Source organism: Phyllobates terribilis, unplaced genomic scaffold, assembly GCF_046119375.1.
Source record: "Phyllobates terribilis strain yellow unplaced genomic scaffold, ASM4611937v1 Scaffold_2__4_contigs__length_985480577, whole genome shotgun sequence".
Classification (NCBI taxonomy): domain Eukaryota; kingdom Metazoa; phylum Chordata; class Amphibia; order Anura; family Dendrobatidae; genus Phyllobates; species Phyllobates terribilis.
Window position 1 is genome coordinate 801,338,100 of NW_027362762.1, and position 10,489 is coordinate 801,348,588.

At 41.2% G+C, this 10,489-nt stretch overlaps 1 protein-coding gene across 2 annotated transcripts in view; it reads right to left on the reverse strand.

The window, feature by feature from the left end:
- The window catches only part of SMPX (small muscle protein X-linked), a 132,505-nt gene extending 126,256 nt beyond the window's left edge, over nt 1-6,249 (reverse strand). Inside the window, exons 1-2 of one of the 2 annotated variants that reach the window (XM_073670744.1) lie at nt 6,175-6,249; nt 5,797-6,080 (exon numbers count right to left, since the gene is read on the reverse strand). The gene's annotated coding sequence lies outside the window, so the exon portion shown is untranslated. Of the gene's footprint in view, nt 1-5,796 lie in introns of both variants that reach the window. The other variant, XM_073670743.1, reaches the window with a different exon arrangement.
- Nucleotides 6,250-10,489: the final 4,240 nt, after the last annotated feature.

Here is a 10,489-nt window from a genome sequence, read left to right on the forward strand (position 1 = left end):
CGTGACCACCTGCCAGCCCACCTAGAGACTCCTGCCGTCACTTGCCGTGACCACCTAGAGACTCCTGCCGTCACTTGCTGAGTCTACCTGATAGCCTACCTGGAGGCTCCTGCTTGCCAGCCTGCCTGCTGTGCCTACATGCTATTCCGGTCAGTCCCTGCCATCTGTACCGTGGGAGTCACCTGCTCCCTTACAAGGTCGTCACCAGAGTAGCACCTGGTCCCTCGGCTCAGTCACGGAGTCGTTAGCCGCCGTACGACCAGGGTCAGTCCAGATTGATACTTAGTTACGCCCCTCTGGGTCCCTCCTTGCACCGTAGCACAGAGGTTCCACCTCCCTGACCCGTAACACATTTCACCCGTTTTTCTCCTTCATGGGGTGATTGGCAGGCTGTTTACATGGCAAGATAATCGTGAAATGAGCATTTTTAAGATTGCGCATTCATGATTATCGTGCAGTGAAAATGATGCTTTATTTAGGTTTGTGCCCTACACAAGTAAAGCTTAGGGCTGCTTTCCCTATCTGAAACTGAGATAACTACGGACTTATTTTTTCCTATTAAAACCCTATTGATGTTTTTAGATTTTAACAACATGCAATCCCCGATGTAAAACATTACAATGTGAGGATGTTTATCAACAATCTTGACCATAGACTCACAGCTGCAGTGCACAGGAATGGCAACCTCAAAATCCAGACTTCAATCCAATTGGAGAATTTGATGCTGCACCTAAAATTGCCTATAGTTCCCTTTAACAAGAATGGTGAAAGCTTCAGTTTCATGCAAGTACCTGGATGATAGAAAGCTATCTACAAGACTCAAGGCTGTGACTGCTGCCAAAGGTGCCTTATGCAAATGTATGGGGATAGAATTCCTTGAAAATGACTTCTTGTGTTTTCTGTAATTGGAATGACTGTAGATCTCATCAAAGAGATGTGTTTATTTAAGCATGTATTAGTCTTTTTCTCTTGTAAGAGTAATAAAAGTCTTATCTACACTAATGCATTGTTATCATTCAATAGGTGAATACTCTTTCTAGTAATTCTTTATATACAGTAATAATGTTTAGGTTTCATTCTATAGGTTTTAGGCGATCTCTCTACATGAAATCAATGGTTTGCCTGCTTCTTTAATGTTCCCAGGGTCCTACAACAATAAGTTGATAACAGAAAGTTTCAATCCTGAGACCAGTAGTGATGAGTTGTAATCAGTGTCATGCTGGTGACTTGCACGGTTTGTAAGCACCGTCCTATTCACTGCGTTCACCGCTCTGCTCCTCCCAATGTCAGACGATCTCGCGGAGCTGCCTCGTGCACATTTCCAGCACTGCTACATCCACCTGTTGCTGGAGAGTCTCCACCTGGCTATAGGGAGGCGTGGCCAGACTCTACAGGAATTTAAAACCACTGTGTCCTGCAGAGTTTTGCTACCCTGTCCTATACCCTGCCAGCAATGGATATATTAGGTAGCTCCTCCCTCCACACCTTACCGGAGCTTAGCTCCTAGCTGCAGTTCATCGCTAGTTCCCTGTCAAGGTGCTTTATTGTTCTGTCTTTCCTGTTGCCAGCCCAGCTTGTTTTCAAATTTAGTCTGATCTCTCCGCTTCGTATTTTGTACCTGTGCTGCCCGCCCCAAACTAGGACTGTCTGACCACGTCTCTGTCTTCACCTCTGTGCTTCGTATCTGTGCCTCTGACCCGCTGGTTAGCTGCTGCAGGTTCGGGGACTGCCCTGGAGTGGTTCCTGGTGACTAGCCTAACGGCCCAAGCCTATCCTCACCGTCAGAGGCTCTAGTGAAGACCAGGTAACCACTTAGTTATGCCTCCTCCAGGGTAAGTCGGGCCAGTGGCGCAGTGGGTCTCCACACACACTGTCATCACAATCTGCAAATGATTAATTTTCCTGCAGGCGAAATAATGCATTACATCTAAAATCAACGGGAATTTTATGCAAAAGTCAGACTTTCTGGATCCTCCAGGGAGAGACAGAGATGCACTTTGTAGCTGATCTCTACTCTGGCTTGGAAATCACTACTTTTGTGTTCTCTAATTCGAATGACGGTAGGTCACATGTTTAGTGGAACAATGCACATCTAGTAAATACAATTTTCCATAAGGGTATGTAAAAATGTGCTTTTAGGAGGCAGTTTTGATAGAAATGAGGGGACTTGTACGGTAGCTGGTCTATTGCATCAATTGGGATCTTCTACTCCTTGGTATGTCTTGATTATTTTGAATTGTGTATTTTCATTTTGGCTCCTCCATGGACTATAACCACAGTGGTTTCTTACATTTATATATTCCTGGGAAACACATGTGAACTACATAGGTTATATTTACCTGCCACTAGTGTATACCGGCAATTTGTGGGTTGTATATATAAAGACTGGTGGTCAAAACCTCCTTATATTACAGTGTTTTTGGATATCATGATTAATATAACTTAAAGATTGTACCACTTTAGGAGGTTTAATTTATTGTTATTTATAAACATCAGAAAAGGATTAATTTTTTCGAGGAGTGAAGCCCCCCCCTTTATATTTATTGGTCTACAAAGTCTCACGTCCCCTGTTACGACATTTTGTTTTTTTATGTTATCTTTTTAATTGATTGTTAATAAAAATTTCAAGATTTTAATATTGGTGGTTTTCTTCTTAAACTCAGAGGTAGATTTATGCTGAGTTGTGTGGTACAGGTCTTTTGTATGGTTGTAGCAATTTCTAGAGTTTAGCAGCATAATTGACTCCTTTTAATGTTATACTAGCCTCAGGAGGCAAAAATTTATATTTTAGAGATCATTTTTCTTTTAGCATGGATACTGGCTACATAAAGTAAAGTACAGCTATCATCTTGGGTCTTTTCTTTTAGTTAGGATCACGCGTTATCCTTGTCTGTCTGGTGGGGACCCAGTAGAAAAAGTTTGAGCAGTCCTGGGCTAAATAAAATATCAGATGACTTAAAGTAAAAGGTCCTTTTAACAAACATCACCTTTTTAATAAATCTTATTGTTTGAGGCACAATATAATGTAATATGAGTCTGTACAACAACAAGGTCCTTATAGTACAGTTGTAGGCGTTGCGTGGATCCATCTTTTTTATAAGTGAGCGGTATGGGAGCCATAATAGTAAAACCTGGCTATAAAATACATTAAAGCTTGACTGAGATGAATCAATTCTGGCTGCTTAATTAAGACCTGCCAAGAGAGCCTGATGAACCAGCATATCTATCTGAAAACGATGGATGTGCCGCATGATCTGCTTGCATCCAGTAATGTGTACTGGCCTCTGACCATCATCTCTCATGGTTGGATCCCTTGGACCTGTCTCCAGGAAAAACTGACGTTCATGATAATGCTGAATAGTAAAGTAGACCTAATACAATGGCGAAACTTATGTTTCCATTTCAATTGAAGCAGTGTATATTTATAAAAGGAAAATGGAAATTAATCAGAGAAGTTGGCAGGGAACCACAACAGAAAGTACTTGGAACCGGTGTCTGCATTTTGGGAAGGATTGATTTTTAAGTTCCATCTTAATAACCTCAGGTACACCATGAGATGCCCTGAGGTAGCCTAAACATGCTAAACTAGTGCTTTCAGTACTGTAAAAACCCTCATCCGCCCAAACGAAACAGTGGACAGATGTGTCAGAAAAATCAACTCTCCGGTTTTAACATTGCCACCCAACATACTAGTAAATCGTTGATTAGAGTGGCTGTCCTTCCTTTTATGGGATTTTTAAAAATCTCATGCCCACTGTACTTGATATAATCCTGATTTTGGGGGATAGTTGCGGGGGTTAGGAATCTTTCTCCCCCCTACAAAGTAAGTGGAGCTTCAGTCATTCATCTCCCCTACTTCCCATGTGGAACTACCGTGCTCGTCCGCTGGTGCTCTTTTTTTGTTAGCTTTTTCAGCTGTATTAAAGGGAATCTGTCAGCAGGTGTTTGCTATGTAATCTGCGGACAGTGTGATGTAGGGGTTAAAACAGATTTCAATGATGTGTCACATGTCTGTCTGGCTATGTGCTGTTGTTTACTTAAACTGAAGGTTTTATCACCTGGTGATTATCATTGTCTGAGCTACAGCAGCTCCTGCCTCCTGGTCTGACTCTGCCCCCTCCTTTGATAAGCAGCTGTCTATAGACATTGCACAGAGAGAGCCTGCTGTGGGCGGGGTTAGCCTCCTCAGCTCTGCTGCATTGCTAAATCTACAAACAGCTGCACCCAGTAATCTAAGTGATACATTGTTGGATTCAGGGTCTCTTTGCCAACATCAGGCTGCTCTCGGATGAGGTAGAAAAAACCTGCTTCCCTTTAAAGGGGTTTTCTGTGAATAGGGTTCTTTAGCCTATACAACCAGGTTAAAATAATAAAAATAGGTTGTCCTCCCAGGATCCAGTTCTGCCATCTTTGTTTGCAGGCTGTATCGGTAACATAATGACTACAGCGCACAACTCTGCTCCAACCAACCATTAAATTCAGTGGCTCTGCCGATGGAGTTGGTAAGAGACAATAATGGCCTGTAAACAAAGCCCAGACCAGCAGTGGGGGGCATAAAACCCTTTTTAATATTTTATCTTAGAGCTCCCTATGCCTGTGAGCATCGATAATACTAATATGCATGGAAAAAAGTTTTCATTTACCAAGTTGTGTATCTACACTAAAGTCATCGGTTTACAGTCATGGTTGATGGCCTGAACACAAAGATAGGTCTCTGTAGTTTTTCATACCATGTGACTGGATTAAAGTCCAGGATAAACTTTTCTCATGCTTAATGCAATTTATATGTAATAAACAGCCCATAATAATAAGTAGGTGACCTGGATAGACTTCCACTGTTCGCCAGTAAGGACAAATACACATTGTATTACAACTAGAATTAATGTCCCCCTGTAACCCAAGGCGGAGTGAAGAACAAGTCTCTGATCTTTTATTTTAAGCCAGCAACAAAGAGTTAATATAATTTCATTTTCCAGGAGCTGAACTACTTTGAAGCATGTGAACTAAGTAAGAATTGACCTAGTTTATTTTTCTGCTCCGAGTCCAAAATCCTTTAGATTTAACATTCATGATAGGCATTATAAACAGGAACCCCTTTATCTATTGTACTAATGAACTATTAACCTGCCACAAGTTAGGAATTAAGAAACATTGGAAATCTCTGTCGATATTCCCCAAGCAGAATATCCCAATTAGTTCTATAAAGTGGTCGTAGACGTGTTATACTTCACCTGTGCTCGGTGATCTGCGTCCACCTGACTCCATGTTAGCAGTATTGTGGATCTGATAGCTTATCAACACAGATTACTCACGTAAACCAAAGCATTTAATGCACAGCAATATTATACCTTATTATATATGGTCTGTATAATTAAAGGGATGCAATAGATAATGATTCAAGTCTCTGGAATCACATTTGCTAATATGTTTTGCTAAAATTCAGTGCCTGAGATATGTTAGTGGGGGCAATGTCTTTGGGGGCTGCGGATGAGATGCTCTATGACTATGATTACTACTTAATGACCTTCTGTATATATCTAATCCATAGGACCCCGATACAGAAGAGCAGTGTACCCCTTCTGTAAGCTAAAGTGTTAATGATCCAATACTAAAGTAGGACACCCCGAATAAGCAGACTATATTGTGATAGATCGGAGCTTGCCCCCATACTTCTACTTTAATCATAGTATTAGTAAATATTTATATAGTGGTAACATATTCCAAAGTGATGTCTCAGGACATATAGGAATGCAGAAAGATTCTCATTACATTAGAGAAAATTAATATCTTTCTTACCTTGCAGAACTTTATTTCCCCAGGAGGAGAGTGTGACGGGGGTCTTTACTTTTGACTTTAGTTCTTATCTTACCAAGGGTGCTTCCAGGGCAGCTGATACATATGTTTCTGAAGAGCTTTGTGTCTGCCTTGTACTCAGAGCTGCTTCTGGGCTGGCAGATAAACCCAATTTGGTAGCTAAAGTGTAAAAGGAATTCCTTTCATAGCAGTGAGTTGTTCTTCCTAAATATAGTTTGTTGCACTTGGAGCTCTGGGTTACCAGCGGCCGCCGGGTCTCGCTGCACCTGAATATTGAGATCGATATCAGCTCTAACGAAAAAAAGCATCAATAAAAAATAATAATAGTAATAATAATAATAATAAGCAGCAATGTCCTACAACTGCAGCGCTCCCCCTGCACACCTCACTGGACGAGCAGTTCTAACCTCTGAGCCAGAAGTGTGCAGCGTGTAACCTGACACTGGATTGTATAGTCTCATGGTAACAGAGAATAGAAACTATTGTTATGCTGTAGAATGGGGGGGTGTCACAGGGTCCACGAACTGATCACTTCAAATAGTTTTTATTATAATATATAATGGATTTATAACATGAATGGATGATGAAGCTATTTTATACTATTATGATTAATATTTACATAATACAGATAAGGTTTAAACATTACATCATTACAGGGCTGCATTCACACAACCGTGTGACACATCCTAATACTGTCCGTTTTTTTCTCAGACAGCACACTGGCCCATAGAGTTCATTGATCCAAACACATCAGTTTTTAAAGCTTCACTCCAGCGTTTTTTTAATTTCAGTGCTTGAGTGGTGTCACTAATCTAAGTTCCTTGTCTTATACATACCAGCCGCCATCTTCAGCTCTTCCCAGCACCGCTCCAGTCCCACGCCACCACCTTCTGACTGACCGGAAGTCAGAGGTAATGGTTAAAAGCGCGCAATGCAAATCTGTGACCCTGATTCTGGCCCCGTTCTGGCTCTCATAGAATTACACTGCGCAATGACTTCTGGATGGCTCCAGCAAACACTGGAGTAATCCGACAGAAGACTACAGGAACGGTGCCTACAAAAAATGAAGTCGGCGGCTGGTAAGCATAATACTAGGGGCAGGGAACTTAGATTATTAGCACAATGGGCCTGAGCCTCCTTCTATCATCTCCCTATTCCTTGCCCGCGGTAGAGAAGTAGGAAAGCTAGTAGTGCAGTGCACTTCCGACTCATTAGCATACAATTTAAACTATGGATTTCTCTAAAACTGCAAAAAAGGATTTCTACAAGGAAGTTAAGGATGTAATCAGCATTAGAGCGCTTTTATATACATGCCATCAGTTTGTGGTATAAAATACTGATGACAGGTTCTCTTTAAAGGACCACACCTGTTGTCAGTAGGGCCCTCCATTTTTGTTGATGCTCATTTGTTCTCATTATTTGTCATTTTACTTATTTGTTTCTTCCTCAGTTGTCAAGCACAGCAGAAGAAATAGGTATTATGTACATAAAAGACATAAATATTATTATTGCAAAATCATTGTAAAGACTCTGTTCGCACCAACATTGTTGCTCCTGTTTATAACATAAACCATGACCGTGTGACTGATCCGTTTTAAAGCAGCACTTCAGAGGTTTTTTTTTTTATTGCAGGAATGGTGTCACTAATCTAATTTTCCTTACGAGTCGCCATCTTCATCTGTTCCCAGTGCCACTTCTGTTGGTCCCCTGGATCGCTCCAGTGTTTGCTGAACGGTCCGGAAGTCACAACTCAGTGTAAGTCTGAGAGTCAGAATGAAGCCAGAACAAGTCTCTCATAGACTTACACTAAGAGCTTGTGACCATTACCTCTGACTTTTCGTCAGAAATTGTGGTCCAAAATGGCAGTGCAGACCGGAGTGACGCCAGGAAGAGCTGAAGACAACGGGTAGTCAGTATAGGACTAAGGTCGCTGAACTTAGTTTAGTAGCGTCACTCCAGAGCTGCAATAGCAAAAAAACGCCGGAGTGGTGCTCTAATTGACTAACTGTGCCTATACCACCATACAGGGAATGTCAGACAATGTCACAATACTTTTTTCTGTTGGAAGACAAATGGAAATACAGATGCTTATTGCAATTCCAGACAAAACAGAGACAACATTGTTGCTATTATTATTATTCAGATTGTGACAAATCATTATGTATACCTATACACCGGCTTCTTAGTGCAAATACACAATGGGACAGGTGGTAGCAACTCCATACATAAAAGCATGTGAAGGGGTTTAATTGCTGTTATTCTTAAAAATATGGTAATTGGAAAGAAAGGTGATCTGAGCAGTTTTAACGGTAGAGTGATTATTGCTGACAGATGTGACTATAGAAATATCTGTGCACACACATCAGATATTTACATTTTCAAAAAAGACCTAAAATCCACATCAATTACAACACAATACGGGGAAAATACCGAAGAAATCAACAACATATAACACATGCCATACTTTGGAAAATCTATATCTTGCCCAAAAATACATTTTACTAATGTTTAATGTGGAATCTACATAAAAATTCTCAACAAATCAAAAACATCCCGTATATGGTAGGTGAATTGCCAGACTGATTCAAGCTTATAGGAGTCTCATGCCCACTATAGTGGTACGCAGAGCCCCATTGCAAGCCAGTGTCATATGGATCCCAAATATGGTTGTGTGCATGAAGCCTTGATAACAATACTGGTATGCAGAAGGGCGTCTCCGAAGGTAAAGAACAAGATACTGAAACTATGGCAGAGAAAGACTGGAAAAATGTCACTTTGTCTAATGAATCTCATATTGTCAGTTATCATGTTTTGTTGACACACATTAGACCTCTAATAACAAACATTGATTAAAGGACATAGCTTACGGCTGTCCTTTAATCAATGTCCTTATAATACGTTCTTTTAATAACAACTTCTTTCAGCAGGATAACATGTCATGGAGCTCATGTAATCAGCAGTGCACTCTAATGACCTTCACTTCGGATAACAATCCAATAGAGTCAATTTGCAAAATTAAGGAATAGGCGCTTTGCAGCATTGTAACGCTAAGTCACTTCTCACAGAAAAGCCGTGAATCAGGATAGTCAAGGAGTCTGACGTCAATAGCCAGGAGGGTATGCCATAAACAGAGGTAAGAGACAATGGCATAGTCAGGTAACAGTTCGAGGTCAAAATACCAGGAGGATAGCAGATTAGAGCAAAGGGGTTAAACAGACGGAGGGTCAGAACAAGGTCCAAGGTCAGGCAGAAAAAGATCATCAAGAAAAACACTAGGCACGGAGAAAATCAACCCCACTTAGCTGAAGCTACGTCTGGCAGAGGTCTGGGACTGACAACCCAGCTAATTAGCTGTAAAATTACCTCGGACAGGGAACACCTGAAGACAGCCCAGCACCTTCCACTCTCAAACGATGGGGTGGTAGTATCTCCGCCTCTTTTTCCGAGAACACATCTCAGAAGTACTTCAGGTACCCCGGCAGACCCTCCGGACTAACAGAGGTTAAATAGCTCCCCAAGATACACCTATGTAAATTTTACATATAACCTAAACACATTCAGCTAGCTAGTGCAATTGTAACCCCCAAATATTCCCTAATCTAACAACCATACATGGTGTTTGTTCTCACACTGACATGCATCATGTGATCAATTTCCTAGTGTCCTGGATATGGAGTTTGTCAATTTTTGGAATCATAGTAACATAGTTTGTAAAGCCGAATAAAGACTTGCGTCCATCAAGTTCGACCTATTAGTTCTGTAATTGCTAAAGTTGATCCAGAGGAGGGCAAAAACCCCAAATGATTTGGCCAATCTTCACCTGAGGAAAAATTCCCTCCCGACTCTGAAATCAGCAGTCAGAATAAATCCCTGTATCAACCTACTATTTTATTTTATTTTTAAGTATATGCTGAAATCTGTCTGGTATCTAGAAATGCATCCAGTCCCCACTTGAACTGGTGTAGTGAATCTGACATTACCGTCTCCTCACTCAGTGAATTCCATATTCTCACTGCTCTTACCGTAAAGAACCCCTTCCTATGCTGGTGCTGAAACCTTTTCTCTTCCAGTCTTAGTGAGTGCCCTCTTGTTACCGTAATATCCCTCCTTTTGAACAAATCCCGGGCAAGATCTCTATACTGTCCCCTAACATATTTGTACACATTTATTATGTCCCCCCTCAACCTTCTCTTTTCCAGGCTGAATAGTTCTAGTTTTGCCAACCTCTCCGGGTATTGCCATCCCTCCATTCCCTTTATTAATTTTGTTGCCCTCCTTTGTACCTTTTCAAGCTCATTTATATCCTTTCTATATATTGGGGCCCATAACTGAGCACAGTATTCCAAGTGTGGTCTGACCAGTGCTTTGTACAGTGGAAGAACAATGTTCTCATCCTTTGCAGCTATACCTCTTCTGATACATCCCATTACCCTGTTTGCCCTTACAGCAGCGGCCTGACTTTGGGCACTCCAATTTAGTTTGCTATCAATCAAGATGCCCAAGTCCTTCTCCATCTCTGAATTCCCCAATGATTTCCCATTCAGTGAGTACTGGTGACTTCCATTTTTCCTTCCCATATGTATGACCTTACATTTCTCCTCGTTAAACCTCATTCGCCATTTAATGCTCCACCTACCCAGCTTATCCAAATCCCTCTGTAGGTCTGCACTGTCCT